Genomic DNA, 17,309 nt, shown 5'->3' with positions numbered 1-17,309 from the left:
AGGATTGGCTCAAGCTCAAAGCTCAGGACTCTACATTTTCTATTTTAGTGATCCAAGATCACATTGAGTCTATAGGAAAAGCCAATACTATTAAGAGGGGATGAGGTGTTGCTTAATGGCTTGCTTGCTCAAAGTGCTTAGTGATCTGCTCCAAAGCCCTCAACCACTTTCTCATATCCACACATGTCCCAAACCAAAAGTCAAACTCGGATCCACCGATTCTTTCTATCCGGAGCCACCGAGTTTAGTTGACATAGCCACTGCCAGAAACCCTAATCAATTCGGTCTCACTAATGGGATCTCGGTCTCACTGAGATGGGCTTGCAAACTCTCTATTGCCCATTGCAATAATTTCGGTCCCACCGAGATATGCAATCGGCCCCACCGAGATTGCTTGGCTAACTCTCTGTTTCGCTTATTACCCAAATCGGTCCCACCGAGTTTGAGTAATCGGTCAAACTGAGTTTTGGCTTTACCCTAACCCTAGCACATCGGTCCCACCGAGTTGATCCAGTCGGTCCCACCGAAACACCTAACAGTCACATTATGAACCAAATCGGTCTGACCGAGTTCTTTAAATCGGTCCCACCGAGTTTGGTGATTTGTGTGTAACGGTTAGATTTTGTGTGGAGGCTATATATACCCCTCCACCCACTCTTCATTCGTGGAGAGAGCCATCCGAACATGCCTACACTTCCAACACATATTTTCTGAGAGAGAACCACCTACACTTGTGTTGAGGTCAAGATATTCCATTCCAACCACATAAATCTTGATCTCTAGCCTTCCCCAAGTTGCTTTCCACTCAAATCTTCTTTCCACCAAATCCAAATCCTGTGAGAGAGAGTTGAGTGTTGGGGAGACTATCATTTGGAGCACAAGAGCAAGAAGTTCATCAACACACCATTTGTTACTTCTTGGAGAGTGATGTCTCCTAGATTGGCTAGGTGTCACTTGGGAGCCTCCGACAAGATTGTGGAGTTGAACCAAGGAGTTTGTAAGGGCAAGGAGATCGCCTACTTCGTGAAGATCTACCCTAGTGAGGCAAGTCCTTCGTGGGCGACGGCCATGGTGGGATAGACAAGGTTGCTTCTTCGTGGACCCTTCGTGGGTGGAGCCCTCCGTGGACTCGCACAACCGTTACCCTTCGTGGGTTGAAGTCTCCATCAACGTGGATGTACGATAGCACCACCTATCGGAACCATGGATAAAAAACTCCGTGTCTCCAAATTGTGTTTGCACACTCCAATCCCTTCTCTTTACATTCTTGCAACTTGCATGCTTTACTTTCCGCTGCTCATATACTCTTGGCATGCTTGCTTGATATGTATTGTGAATGTTTAAACTTGTGCTAAAACTCCACATCAACATAAAGAATTAAAAAACTGCAACTTTTCTTGATTAGAGTCTATTCACCGCCCCTCTAGACACCTCTTCTCGATCCTTTCACCCGCCGACCTCCAGATCGGGCGCAAGCAGCTCTTGCGCCCCACACCCCTATGATAGACACCGATGCACCGCTTCCCCGATGAACAGGCGGACTAGGTGCTCCACGCGCCTAAGCGGGTGTTGCTTCTTTTAATTGTGATTCGACTGACCCTGAATTGAAATCCAGGCGGGCTACTGACCTCTAGCAAAGGTGAAATAGTAAGGAAACCTTGTGCATTTAGTATCATGAAGAAGATGCAGTATGAAGCGCTCAACTAGTTTCTTTCGTGGGATGAATACGGTGTGAGCAGAGACGTAAGATTTGCATGAATAAGGGAAGAGGAGTACCTCTTTCTGCTGGCAGTGCTGTGTCCTCCTTCTGTTTTTCCAACGATCTTCTTGTGGTTCACTGGAAACGAGAAGTTGTGGAGGACGATGGAGCCTTGGACGAACCCATGGCCAAGTTGTTGAGTGTGATGCGGTGGCCGTCTGTCGGCGGCGGGGAGCCAGATCCGAGGCGGCGAACGATGGCGTAGCGGGAACAACTCTGGTGCGGTGGACGGTTGCGACAGTGGAGCGGCAGCGGTGAGGCGCAGGACGACATGGTCGAAGTGGTTCTGGTACGGCGCACATCGGCGTCGGCGTCGTGGAGGCAGCTCCGCCTCAGCTTCAGCTGCTAAGTCCTTGAGGGCGTTGCGGTTGCGGTTGCGTTGGACGACGACGTCGAGGTACCGGCTCCGGCGTGATGGAGGAGGGCGGTGGTGGATTAGGCGCGATGGGGTGGAGGACGGAGGAGGCTGGGGTTTCGCGGCTGGTGGAGAGGGCGTTTTGGAGCCCATGGAGTATGAATGGGGAAACGGAGTGAGGGGGGAACTAAGGGTGAACAATGTTTCGGTTTGGGACGCGCTTGTTTGAAATTTGGGGAAAGTTACAAACTTTGCCCCCATCTAAAATTTCAGACATATTGCGGGTTGGTGGTAGGAGAGTAATCTCAGGTGTCCCAAATGGTGGGCGGGATAGATTTCGGCCGAGCGCATGGGTGTTCAGGCGCCCACGGCGTATGAATTCTTCTCGGAGGTGGTTGAGACCGGCATCTTGGTGAAGTTACAAACCTACCCCGGTTTAGACCTTTGGACATCGGGCCGATAGGCTACACGTGCCAGAGTCAGGACAGTAATTTCCTACCACCAAACATTAGTCTCACGCGGTTTCGGGTGACCAGAGGCTTATTTGGCGCTTCGTTCAATATTTGGGAGCAGAAGCATTAATGTTTTCGGTTCTCTTGAATTGAACTTTTAGGATTTGTCAAACTTCACAAATCTTTACTCTTGAAAATCCTAAAACTACTATTATTTTGGAATGGAGGGGGTACATTTGAATGTACATTGTACATGAGTATATATTAAAAAATATGCAACTTACCTCAGTTCATGCATGGTTCCAGATATAATCTCCTTGGTTGCAAAAAAATAGTTAGACATGCGTATGAATATATAGCATGTTCAAACGCACAACAAAGATTGATGCCCCCTTTTAGATCTGATTTACAAATGCCATTATCTCGGGTTCAAATAGATGAATGCACTTCCTATGAATTCGAATCTTCGAAACCCCCTTTATGTTGAATTCAACATGTATTCTATTTCGTAGCTAGCAATTTGGAATGTATCCATGTAAGTGACAAATGTATAAAGTGCTTCACACTAACAACATGGAGTGCACTAATTATTGTTTATATATGAATTGCAAAAGAAATGCATTGCCTGTATTTCAAACCGCTCTCACTCTATGGATCGATAATATGAAATAAACACATGCACATGTTAGAATTCAATAGAGTATGGGTGTCTGATAGACCGATTTTCGTTCATACGCAAATTGCAAAATTCATGATCTCATCCAAAAAATAATAATGCCATTTATATTTTAATTTAATGCGTAGAACCGCCTTTTACACGTAGATGCACTATGCCTTGGCCCGTTCTCACAAACGTGCTATATATCTCTCTATCTAACGCATAAGTGCACACACTTTATATACATCGACATTTCTCTTTCACACATGCTCACAATCTCTCCCGGGGTGTCTCACGCACACACTCTCTCTGTATCTCTCTTTCTCTCTTTCTAACTACTATGTACCACTCTTTTCAGTAATCTCAGTTGGAAAACACTATTTCTCTCACATGCATATATACACACGCACGGTCTCTACTAGCCCTCTATACGCACATATATGTGCCTACGTGTCTCCCGCATGCACATTATCTTTAGGCCTCTCTCGCACACATTGCCCCCCCCCCCACAGACACACCTCTCTCTTAGTAGTTGGCAGATATGATTCCATCAGGTCATTCGGTAGGATATCCCTGACTGTTAGGCTGGATGGTAATACGAGGCAAAGTTTTACCCAAGTTCGGACCCTTGCAGTTGAGGAAAAAGCCTACTCCTGGTACTGTATATTAGTGATAGGGGTGTGTACAAAGTACACGTGAATACCAGGCATTGTGCGTGTGTGTATACTATCGACGAACTAGCCCCCAGGCTTCTATAACATACTCGGGGACTATGGTTACAAATCATATATAGTCGGCTTATCACCAGTGGGGATAGAGTCCTCCACGACTCTGGTAGCTTCGTGTTGTACGCCGAGTCCTCCATATGGGTATTCGTATAATGCGTCTCGGTCCAACCTATGTGGCGCAGGATGGAACCGATCCATGAGTCCTCATGTTGACCCACCACAACTAGAAATGATGTGCCCACCCCAACTAGAAATGATGTGCCCACCACACCACACACGCAATCGGCCACTAAGAAAATAAGCATATACAATAGTACACTGTTATACATGAAAGTTAATTGAATGGTGCATCAAAAAATATTTGTTCTGCATTGTGAATGTTTATATTTTCCCCTAAAATATTAGTCACGGGAAAGAGAAACGAAGGGCATATCTCTCCTTGTCTCCACCGGACACCCCCTCTTTCTACACCACTTTCACGTATGCACACAAACTATCTCTCGGTGCTCTAAAAGTATGCATGCCCATGACACATTCACGCCTAACGGTCATTGTATTTCAAGCGAAAGCACTATACGGTCGGTGGGCTTCAGAATATGCTCATTACGGTCACCGCATATATTCTCGTGGTGATCATACAATATCTAGCTCATGGTACGTCTTCGTATTTTGTTGATGACACCGACGGACATTGTATTTGAAGCGTGCTCCGTATTTTGTTGACGACACTTACGGTCATTGTATTTGAAGCGAAAGCACGATATGGTCACTAGACTTCAGAATAAGCTCATCACGGTCAGCACATACATTTTGTGGTGCTAACCAACCTGTGGTTGGATGGTTAGGAGGACAGTGGTTTCTCGAGCCCACCAGGGTTAAAGTCCTGGTGCTCGCATTTATCCTGGGTTAATTTCAGTATTTTTCCGGCGATGTGTGTTCAGTGGGAGGAGACGTTCCACTCGACTACGAGGCACCTATGGTGACTTCGTAAAATCTCAAGATCATATGCTGGCTCACTCTCTCGAAGGTGCTCATAGGGGTAGGGTCTGCGTGTGTGCGCTTATAGCGGTGAGTGCTTGCGCGTATATATGAGCGCTTCCGTCTGTACCGTGTTAAAAAAATACATCTAATGATTATGCGGTCACTGGCTCACCCGTACAACTCCGTATTTTGTTCATGACACAATCAATTGACCAGTCAAACGTTCCACGTGGCGCAACTAGTGTTGCACCATCGGGGCGCGTAACCGTGGGGCCCACCTGTCAGCGCGTATATGAAAGAAAGAAATGGTAGTTTGAGTTTGTACTGTGTTAATAAAATACATTTTAGGGTGATCATACGGTCACTGGCTCACCATACAGCTCCGTAATTTGTTGATGACATGATCAATTGACCAGTCAGATGGTCCACATTCAGCAGCGCACATTACCATAGGGCCCACCCGTCAGCGCGTATATGAAGGACATAAATGGTAATAAATTAGTGGTTGGTGGGGATTCGAAGTCGTGAGACCTCTGGTTGGCAGTCGCCGGCGGTGGGGGGCGCGATGATTGAGCGGTGGCATGGGGATCGCCGGAGAAAAAGCTCGGTGCGGGGGGGGGGGCTAGAGGGATGGCCGGGGCGGCGGCGGACCGGCGGTGGGGAGTGGTTTCGGGGCGGGCAGGGCGGTGTGGCCGCGCGGGCCAGCCGTGGGCGGCGGCGGCCAGCGGTGGCTGGCGGCTCAGGGGGTGGAGGTTGAAGATAAGCTGCAGGCCCTTGATTTCGTATCCAACGGCTGGAAAATATACTGACCAGAGATGAAAAAGTCAGTCAACTGACGTGTAGCCTCACCCCGCACGTACACATGCATGCACGCAACACTCGCACGAACACACGCACGCATGCAGGCGTGCAACACTGACACGTACACATAACGAACACACGCACGCATGCATGCGTGCAACACTGACACGTACACATGCACTCACGAACACACGCACGTACGCACACATGCATGCAACACTGAAACATACACATGCACGCACGCAACACTCGCACGCCTGCATGCACACCGCACACGACGCAAGACACACGCTCAACCTATATGTGCATGCACCCTTTGTTAAGGACATGGATTGTTACGGGTATTAATGAATCATATCTTTTTTTGCAAGGTTTAATCAATCTTATCTGTGATAAGCAGAACATTGATGTTTGTAGCGGTCTTTATGAATCACAACGTATCGAACAGGCTATCAACGTATATATGAAAATTTTAAAATTCTCTTACATTTTATAGTAGGCTTATCTAGATGAAATAGATGACGTCACACTCAATGAACAATCATCGGTTTATGAAATGCCCGCTTCTGACCGCCCTGGCCCACCAAAAGTTCCTCTGCCGTGTGCTGCCTGCGTTGGGTCACTAACATGCAGGCCATGTACCCAAAGAGCCCACACGTCAGTGGAAGAACAGCGCGGTGTCGTACGTCAGAGTCGAGGGCTCCACTTGATGCACACCCGGCTGAACACGCCTCCTTGCCGCATTCAAACGCCTCCATGAAACCCATGTGGAAGCCGAGAAACCCACTCTGGGCACACATCCGTTCATGACCGGGCCGGCATTAAACGCAACATCGACCGAGCTCCTCCCATCCGCCGTCTATTTAATCTCCTATTTAAACGAGGCCAAACGCCGGCCAAGAATCGCACACCTCCGCCGCTCCCCTATCTCCTCCTTCACCATTTTGCCACTCTTACAATGGCTTACGAAGAGTAGTTATCCCGCATCCAAGCCGGCTGGGTGGCCCGCCGGATACGAGCTATGCAGCTCGCTGATCCACCTCCCTCCCCTCGCCTGATGGAGCCAGTTGTCGTCCAAGCTAGTGCGCGGTTCAGCAACTCGCCTGTCACGCCCAATATGCGATACTATCCTAAAGAGACTCGAAGGTCCCACCAAGAATAGAAACGCATATTGACACACTTTTGCAAGGTGGATATCATTACATCAACATTACATAATAGTTGGGGATACATACAACGCATACAAATGCCGCAAGAATACATCAGTACATCATACATAAGATCAACATCCGACTACGGATGAAACACAAACAGAAGCTCAAACGACATCCACCCTGCTAGCCCAGGCTGCCGACCTGGAACCTATCCCCTGATCGAAGAAGAGGCAGAAGAAGAAGACTCCAAAACAAGTAACATCGCTCTCGCGTCAAGATCATCGCAAAACCTGTACCTGCAACTGTTGTTGTAGTAATCTGTGAGCCACGAGGACTCAGCAATCCCATTACCATGGGTATCAAGACTGGCAAAGCTTAATGGGTAGGAAAGGGGTTAAGGTGGTGAGGTTGCCGCAGCGACTAAGCAAGTATGGTGGCTAACATACGCAAATAAGAGCGAGAAAAGAAGCAACGGAACGGTCGTGAAACTAGCAATGATCAAGAAGTGATCCTGAACTCCTACTTACGTCAAACATAACCCAGAAACCGTGTTCACTTCCCGGACTCCGCCGAGAAGAGACCATCACGGCTACACACGCGGTTGATGCGTTTTAATTAAGTCAAGTGTCAAGTTCTCTACAACCGGACATTAACAAATTCCCGTCTGCCACATAACCGCGGGCACGACTTTCGAAAGATAAAACCCTGCAGGGGTGTCCCAACTTAGCCCATTATAAGCTCTCACGGTCAACGAAGGATATTCCTTCTCCCGGGAAGACCCGATCAGTCTCGGAATCCCGGTTTACAAGACATTTCGACAATGGTAAAACAAGACCAGCAAAGCCGCCCGAATGTGCCGACAAATCCCGATAGGAGCTGCACATATCTCATTCTCGGGGCACACCGGATGAGCAGTCCGTACAACTAAAACCAGCCCTCAGGTTTCCCCGAGGTGGCGCTGCAAAGGGCTCTAGTTTGGACCAACACTCGGAGGAGCACTGGCCCCGGGGGGGGTAAATAAAGATGACCCTCGGGCTCCGGAAACCCAAGGGAAAAAGGCTAGGTGAGGCAAATGTAAAACCAAGGTTGGGCCTTGCTGGAGGAGTTTTATTCAAAGCAAACTGTCAAGGGGGTCCCATAAATCACCCAACCGCGTAAGGGACGCAAAATCAAGGAACATAACACCGGTATGACGGAAACTAGGGCGGCAAGAGTGGAAAAAAACACCAGGCATAAGGCCCCTTCCACCCTTTACCAAGTATATAGATGCATTAATTAAATAAGAGATATTGTTATATCCCAACATAAACATGTTCCAACATGGAACCAGCTTCAACTTCACCTGCAACTAGCAACGCTATAAGAGGGGCTGAGCAAAAGCGGTAACATAGCCAAACAACGATGTGCTAGGAAGGGTGACAAAGGTTAGAGGTTCATGGCAATTTGGGAGGCTTGATAGGCAAGTGGTAGGTAGCGCAGCATAGCGATAGAACTAAGCAACTAGCATAGCAAAGATACTAATGAGATCCAAGGTGACAGTCATCTTGCCTGAAATCCCACTAGGAAGAAGAACGAGTCCATGAAGAAGATGAAGCCACGAAGACGAACGAATCCTCACGATCGCAACGACACGGGAACTATCGAGAAGAAGCACACAACATGGTAAACACACCACACATGAACAAGGCATGATGCTCAACCAAGTATGATGCATGACAAGGCTACATGAAGCTACTCATGGCAATAGATAATGCATACAAGAACAACACATCAAAGCAAGTTTAAATGAGGCCGGAAACAACATATAACAATTCCGGTAAGTCCTCATATGCGAATTTCGAAATTGGTCCAGAACTGAATAAGCTTTATGTTCAAGTTGTTAAACAGCAAGTTAAAATGCACCAAGATGATCTACACGAAATTCTAGTCAAGTTACATATAAAGTTCATTTAATTTGGAGCTACGGCCTAGAAGATACGAGCAAAACAAGTTAAGCATGGCATTGATGCAAAATGCATTCAAACATCAAGCAAACACTCTCAAAACAAGGATGCAACAAGGTAATATGAAACTACATGCAATTCTAAGCAAGTTACATATAGAACATGCTCAAACGGAGTAACGGTGCAACACATACACTCCAAACAAGACATAGCAACGATCTGTCCAAAACAGCAACTAGGCATATTCCAAGCATCAGGAAAATATGCTACAGCACCTCAACATGAAAAAAGGCTTGGGCATGATGTACAGGTAAAGGACAACAAAACATGAACACCGAGCTATCTCCAGAAATCACTAGAACATGCTCAAAAGGACATGGCAAGATTACAAATAATAACAGTTTCACAGACTTAGCAGGAAATTACTGGGCATGCAGGAATAACATCAGGATGCAATGTTTAGAGCTACCAAACAATAAGTTACAGGAACATATTATAGCAAGCAAAGGCATGACATGAATCTACTAATTGCATAGAACAAAAGTCCCTTAGTGATCACGAGCCAAAAAGGCAAAGAAGATATGATGACACTCATGTAAACATAGCAAGTTTCATAAATAGATTCAGACTTGGTGAAAATAACAGTTCATGGCAGAAACAACGATAAGTAGGCATGTTGGTGAGCTTGAACCACTCACCACGGAGAATTTCATGGCATGTGAAGTCACCCAACAGCAAGAAGGCATAAATATGAAGTTAAGCATGGCAATAGCATAGTCATAGGGTACATGGATCACTAGCAAAGCACATGGCAATAACGAACTTAATGTTAACAGGCTGACAACAACATTATTTAGCAACTTTGGAGCAAGATTGTAACAAGCTACAGCAGGCTATAATTGTAAAAAAGGACATGGATGGATAGCGCATAACATTTATAACAAAATATCCTTAGTGAACATCTCCAGATTATGCATAGAACTCATGGTAGTAGCAGGTTTACCTAGCAACAAAATATAACAGACTCAAACTTAGCAGAAATGACAGTCACAGAAATCAACAACATCATGGAGGCTACTTTGCATGCTTGTGCTAGTCACCACATAGATCACCAAATTATAAGATAAGCACCAATGTAAAGATGGCATGAAGTAGTTCAAAACACATGTAGAGCTCGTGCTCATAGGATGCACACACAAAATGCAACGAAAAAGACAAATCATCAAGTTATAACAGTCCCAGCAGGTTAACATCATATAGCACACTTGCAACGATGATTAGGGCATCAAAATGAACTCAAACAAGCATGTCACAATAGAACAAAATGACGAGCATCTCATGCTGAACATTTTGACATATTACACGCACAAAACGAACCACCGAGCACAAAGTTATGGCATGATAAAGTGAGCAACATAATGCAAGTATTTTCGGGACTTGGTGAAAAATCGGGGCAACCTCGTGTGGATCTAGATCTGGGCGCGGATTCCGAGGCGGAGTCGGGCTCGCCGGAGTTGGAGCCGAAGATGAAGAAGGAGGACGTCGGCAGGGCGGATCCGGTATTGGGGCTCCGTTCCCGGCCAGATCCGGTGACAGCGGGGCCGGGCGGCGACGGAGCACCGCGGCGCGGGGAGGATCCCGGCGGAGATAGGAGCAGAAGGCGGCGGGGCGCCGTGCGATGCGGGAGGCGCGGCGGCCGGGGCATAGCGGCGCGGGAGACGGCGCTCTGGCGCGAGGCGCGCAACAGTGGCGGGGCCCGAGGTCGCCGGCGGGAGGGCGAGGGCGGCGCAGGCTCTGGCGAGGGAGGACGGGGCGCCGGCAGGCGGGGCGGCTCGGGCCCGGCGCGGGCGCGGGCAGGCCGGCCGTGGGCCTCGCGGGCCGCGGCGGGGCGCGGGGATCCGGCGGGGTGAGGTGGCGCGTTGCGGTTTGTTGGGGAGGCCGGGGTGACGACGTGGCGTCCCCGGATTGGTCCGGGCGACGTGGAGGCGGCGGTGGACATGTCCGGCAGCGCGAGGAGGAAGAGGACTAGGGTTAGACCGCGAATTTCGGAGGAGAGGACATATATATATATATATATATATATATATATATATATATATATATATATATATAGGTAGAGGGAGTTAGGAGTGTCCAAATGAGGTGCGGTTTCGCCCACACAATCGTGATCGAACGGCGGAGAGAATGGAGGGGAGTTTGCTGGGTTAGTGGGCTGATTTGGAGGGGTGTTGGGCTGCAAGACAAAAGGGGCTTTCGGGGTACGCGGTTAACCGTTGGGGCATCAAACGAGCTCCAAATGGAACGAAATTTGACGGGCGGTCTACCGGTGCTATACCAAGGCCACTCGGCAAATCTCGGCCCATTCCGAGAACGTTTTTCTCCCACGCACGAAACAAGGTCTGAGAGGGGCGACGGGCGCGAGGGAGAGTGTCGGATCACGAAACGGACAACGGGGAAAAGGACCGGATGCAAATTTTGAGAAACATGCAGATGAAATGTAGATGATGACATGGAAAAATGCAACATGCAAGCAAATGACATGGAAACAACGACGAATAACTGGAAGACACCTGGCGCATCGGATCCGGGGCGTTACATCGCCGCTCCAGGCCAGCTCGACGAGGAGCGGCGCACGGGCGTTGCCGCTGCCGTCCACACCGCCGCCTCGTACCGCGCCTCCCGTGTCTGCGACCGCGTCTCCCATTTCTGTGGCCGAGACTCCCATGCCGGCGGCCGCGCCATGCAAGCAGAGACAGAAGCCAGGTGCGCGGAGAGCGACGAGTAGGTGGCCAGCGCCTCCGCGTCCGCCGCCATCACCGAGGAGAAGTAGAACACGGGAGGCCCCCGCCGCTTGGGTCCCATGAAGGCCACCACAGAGGCGACGCCGGCGTACACAGCAGGTGTCTTGCCGAATCCTTTTGTTGCGAGGACCTTCGTCGACCCCGCATGGGCTCCACGGAAGCGGAGAAGCCCCCTTCCACCATCATCTTTGGCTTCGGCAGTGGGGAAGCAAGACGTTGATACGTCCATTTTGCATCATGCTTTTATATCGATATTTATTGCATTATGGGCTGTTATTACACGTTATGTCACAATACTTATGCCTTTTCTCTCTTATTTTACAAGGTTTACATGAAGAGGGAGAATGCCGGCAGCTGGAATTCTGGGCTGGAAAAGGAGCAAACATTATAGACCTATTCTGCACAGCTCCAAAAGTCCTGAAACTTCACGGAGGCAGTTTTTGGAATTAATAAAGAATACTGGAGAAAGAATCAACCAGAGGGGGCCCACACCCTGGCCACGAGGGTGGGGGCGCGCCCTCCTGCCTCGTGGGCCCCCTGGCAGGCCTCCGGTGCTCATCTTATGCTATATGAAGTCTTTTACCCTGGAAAAAAATCATAAGCAAGCTTTCGGGACGAAACACCGCCGCCACGAGGCGGAACCTTGGCGGAACCAATCTAGGGCTTCGGCGGAGCTATTCTGCCGGGAAAACATCCCTCCGGGAGGGGGAAACCATCACCATCGTCATCACCATCGATCCTCTCATCGGGAGGGGGTCAATCTCCATCAACATCTTCACCAACACCATCTCCTCTCAAACCCTAGTTCATCTCTTGTATCCAATCTTTGTCCCAAAACCTCAGTTGGTACCCGTGGGTTGCTAGTAGTGTTGATTACTCCTTGTAGTTGATGCTAGTTGGTTTATTTGGTGGAAGATCATATGTTCAGATCCTTTATGCATATTAATACCCCTCTGATTATGAACATGAATATGATTTGTGAGTAGTTACGTTTGTTCCTGAGGACATGGGAGAAGTCTTGCTATAAGTAGTCATGTGAATTTGGTATTCGTTCGATATTTTGATGAGATGTATGTTGTCTTTCCTCTAGTGGTGTTATGTGAACGTCGACTACATGACAGTTCACCATTGTTTGGGCCTAGAGGAAGGCATTGGGAAGTAATAAGTAGATGATGGGTTGCTAGAGTGACAGAAGCTTAAACCCTAGTTTATGCGTTGCTTCGTAAGGGGCTGATTTGGATCCATATGTTTCATGCTATGGTTAGGTTTACCTTAATACTTCTTTTATAGTTGCGGATGCTTGCAATAGGGGTTAATCATAAATGGGATGCTTGTCCAAGAAAGGGCAGTACCCAAGCACCGGTCCACCCACATACCAAATTATCAAAGTAACAAACGCGAATCATATGAGCGTGATGAAAACTAGCTTGACGATAATTCCCATGTGTCCTCGGGAGCGCTTTTCTCTATATAAGAGTTTGTCAAGGCTTGTCCTTTGCTACAAAAAGGGTTGGGCCATCTTGCTGCACCTTATTTACTTTCATTACTTGTTACCCGTTACAAATTACCTTATCACAAAAATATCTGTTACCTATAATTTCAGTGCTTGCAGAGAATACCTTATTGAAAACCGCTTGTCATTTCCTTCTGCTCCTCGTTGGGTTCGACACTCTTACTTATCGAAAGGACTATGATAGATCCCCTACACTTGTGGGTCATCAAGACTCTTTTCTGGCACCGTTGCCGTGGAGTGAAGCGCCTTTGGTAGGTGGAATTTGGTAAGGAAAAATTTATATAGTGTGCTGAAATTTACTGTCACTTGTTACTATGGAACATAATCCTTTGAGGGGCTTGTTCAGGGTATCTTCACCCCGACCAGTAGAGCAAAGAGTTTCTCCTCAACCTACTAAACCTACTGAAAATGTTTACTTTGAAATTCCTTCGGGTATGATAGAGAAACTGCTAGCTAATCCTTTTACAAGAGATGGAACATTACATCCCGATTTGCACCTAATCTATGTGGATGAAGTTTGTGGATTATTTAAGCTTGCAGGTATGCCCGAGGATGTTATCAAGAAGAAGGTCTTCCCTTTATCTTTGAAGGGAAAGGCATTGACATGGTTTAGGCTAGGTGATGATATGGGATCATGGAACTACAACCGATTGAAATTGGAATTTCATCAGAAGTTTTATCCTATGCATCTTGTTCATCGTGATCGTAATTATATATATAATTTTTGGCCTTGCGAAGGAGAAAGCATCGCTCAAGCTTGGGGGAGGCTTAAGTCAATGTTATATTCATGCCCCAATCATGAGCTCTCAAGAGAAATTATTATTCAAAAATTTTATGCTCGGCTTTCTCTCAACAAGCGCTCCATGCTCGATACTTCTTGTACTGGATCTTTTATGATGAAGACTATTGAATTCAAATGGGGTTTATTGGAAAGAATTAAATGCAACTCTGAAGATTGGGATCTCGACGAAGGTAAGGAGTCAGGTATAATACCTAAGTTTGATTGTGTTAAATCTTTTATGGATACCGATGTTTTCCATGAATTTAGCACTAAATATGGACTTGACTCTGAGATAGTAGCTTCTTTCTGTGAATCCTTTGCTACTCATGTTGATCTCCCTAAGGAGAAGTGGTTTAAATATAATCCTCCCGTTGAACTAAAAGTAGTTGCACCTATTAAAGTTGAAGAAAAGACTATCACTTATAATGTTGATCCTATTGTTCCTACTGCTTATATTGAGAAACCACCTTTCCCTGTTAGAATAAAGGATCATGCTAAAGCTTCAACTGTGGTTCGTAAGAGTAATACTAGAACACCTACACCCCCTGAGCAAATTAAAGTTGAACATAGTATTGCTATGGTTAAAGATCTCTTGGCTGATAATATTGATGGGCATGTTATGTACTTCTGTGATGAAGCTGCTAGAATTGCTAGACCTGATACTAAAAATAAACATAGACCTGTTGTTGGCATGCCTGTTATTTCCGTTAAAATAGGAGATCATTGTTATCATGGCTTGTGTGATATGGGTGCTAGTGCAAGTGCAATACCTCATTCCTTATACAAAGAAATTATGCATGCTATTGCACCTGCTGAGATAGAGGAAATTGATGTTACAATTAAGCTTGCCAATAGAGACACTATTTCACCAGTTGGGATTTTTAGAGATGTTGAAGTCTTGTGTGGGAAAGTTAAATATCCCGCTGATTTTCTTGTTCTTGGTTCCACACAAGATAGCTTCTGTCCTATCATATTTGGTAGACCCTTCTTGAATACTGTTAATGCTAGGATAGACTACAAAAAGGATGTTGTTACGATTGGTTTGGGGGATATGTCTCATGAGTTTAATTTTGCTAAGTTTCGTAGACAACCCCATGATAAAGAATTACCTAGTAAAGATGAAATTATTGGTCTTGCTTCTATTGCCGTGCCTCCTAATGATCCCTTAGAACAATATTTGCTCGACCATGAAAATGATATGTTTATGAATGAAAGAAGGGAAATAGATGAAGTATTCTTTAAACAAGGACCTATCTTGAAACACAACTTGCCTGTTGAAATCCTAGGGGATCCTCCTCCACCCAAGGGTGATCCCGTGTTTGAGCTTAAACCATTACCTGATACTCTTAAATATGCTTATCTTGATGAGAAAAAGATATATCCTGTTATTATTAGTGCTAACCTTTCAGAGCATGAAGAAAAGAAATTATTGAAAACTCTGAAGAAGCACCGTGCTGCTATTGGATATACTCTTGATGATCTTAAGGGCATTAGTCCCACTCTATGCCAACACAAAATAAAATTGGAGAAAGACGCTAAACCGGTTGTTGATCACCAACGACGGTTGAATCCTAAGATGAAATAAGTGGTAAGAAAAGAAATACTAAAGATTCTGGAGGCAGGTATAATTTATCACGTTGCTAATAGTCAGTGGGTAAGCCCTGTCCATTGTGTCCCTAAGAAGGGAGGTATTACTGTTGTTCCTAATGATAAAGATGAATTGATCCCACAAAGAATTATTACAGGTTATAGAATGGTAATTGATTTCCGCAAATTAAATAAAGCTACTAAAAAGGATCATTACCCTTTACCTTTTATTGATCAAATGCTAGAAAGATTATCTAAACATACACATTTTTGCTTTCTAGATGGTTACTCTGGTTTCTCTCAAATACCTGTGTCAAAAGAGGATCAAGAAAAGACCACTTTTACTTGTCCTTTCGGTACCTTTGCTTATAGAAGTATGCCGTTTGGTTATGCAATGCACCTGCTACTTTTCAAAGATGCATGATGGCTATATTCTCTGATTTTGTGAAAATATTGTTGAGGTTTTCATGGATGATTTCTCCATATATGGAACTTCTTTTGATGATTGCTTGAGCAACCTTGATCGAGTTTTGCAGAGATGTGAAGAAACTAATCTTGTCTTGAATTGGGAAAAGTGCCACTTTATGGTTAATGAAGGTATTGTCTTGGGGCATAAAATTTCTGAAAGAGGTATTGAAGTTGATAAAGCTAAAGTTGATGCTGTTGAAAAGATGCCATGTCCCAAGGACATTAAAGGTATAAGAAGTTTCCTTGGTCATGCTGGTTTTTATACGAGGTTCATTAAGGACTTCTCAAAAATTTCTAGGCCTCTGACTAATCTCTTACAAAAAGATGTTCCTTTTGTCTTTGATGATGATTGTGCAGAAGCATTTGAAATACTTAAGAAAGCCTTGATTTCTGCACCTATTGTTCAGCCACCTGATTGGAATTTACCCTTTGAAATTATGTGTGATGCTAGTGATTACGCTGTAGGTGCTGTCCTAGGACAAAGAGTTGATAAGAAATTAAATGTTATTCAATATGCCAGTAAAACTCTAGACAGTGCCCAGAGAAATTATGCTATTACTGAAAAGGAATTTTCAGTAGTTGTATTTGCTTGTGATAAGTTCAGACCTTATGTTGTTGATTCTAAAGTAACTGTTCACACTGATCATGCTGCTTTTAAATATCTTATGGAAAAGAAAGATGCTAAACCTAGACTTATTAGATGGGTTCTCCTATTACAAGAATTTGATTTGCATATTATTGATAGAAAGGGAGCTGAGAACCCCGTTGCACACAACTTATCTAGGTTAGAGAATGTTCTTGATGACCCACTACCTATTGATGATAGCTTTCCTGATGAACAATTGGCTGTCATAAACGCTTCTCGTACTGCTCCATGGTATGCTGATTATGCTAATTACATTGTTGCTAAATTTACACCACCTAGTTTCACATACCAGCAAAAGAAAAAGTTTTTCTATGATTTAAGACATTACTTCTGGGATGACCCACACCTTTATAAAGAAGGAGTAGATGGTGTTATTAGACCTTGTGTACCAGAGCATGAACAGGAACAGATCCTACGCAAGTGTCACTCTGAGGCTTATGGAGGACACCACGCTGGAGATAGAAATGCACATAAGGTATTGCAATCCGGTTTTTATTGGCCTACTCTCTTCAAGGATGCCCGTAAGTTTGTCTTGTCTTGTGATGAATGTCAAAGAATTGGTAATATTAGTAGACGTCAAGAAATGCCTATGAATTATTCACTTGTTATTTAACCATTTGATGTTTGGGGCTTTGATTATATGGGACTGTTTCCTTCCTCTAATGGCTATACACATATTTTA

The sequence above is a fragment of the Aegilops tauschii genome, chromosome 5, assembly GCF_002575655.3.
Source record: "Aegilops tauschii subsp. strangulata cultivar AL8/78 chromosome 5, Aet v6.0, whole genome shotgun sequence".
Taxonomy (NCBI): domain Eukaryota; kingdom Viridiplantae; phylum Streptophyta; class Magnoliopsida; order Poales; family Poaceae; genus Aegilops; species Aegilops tauschii.
This window is presented reverse-complemented; position numbering follows the sequence as displayed.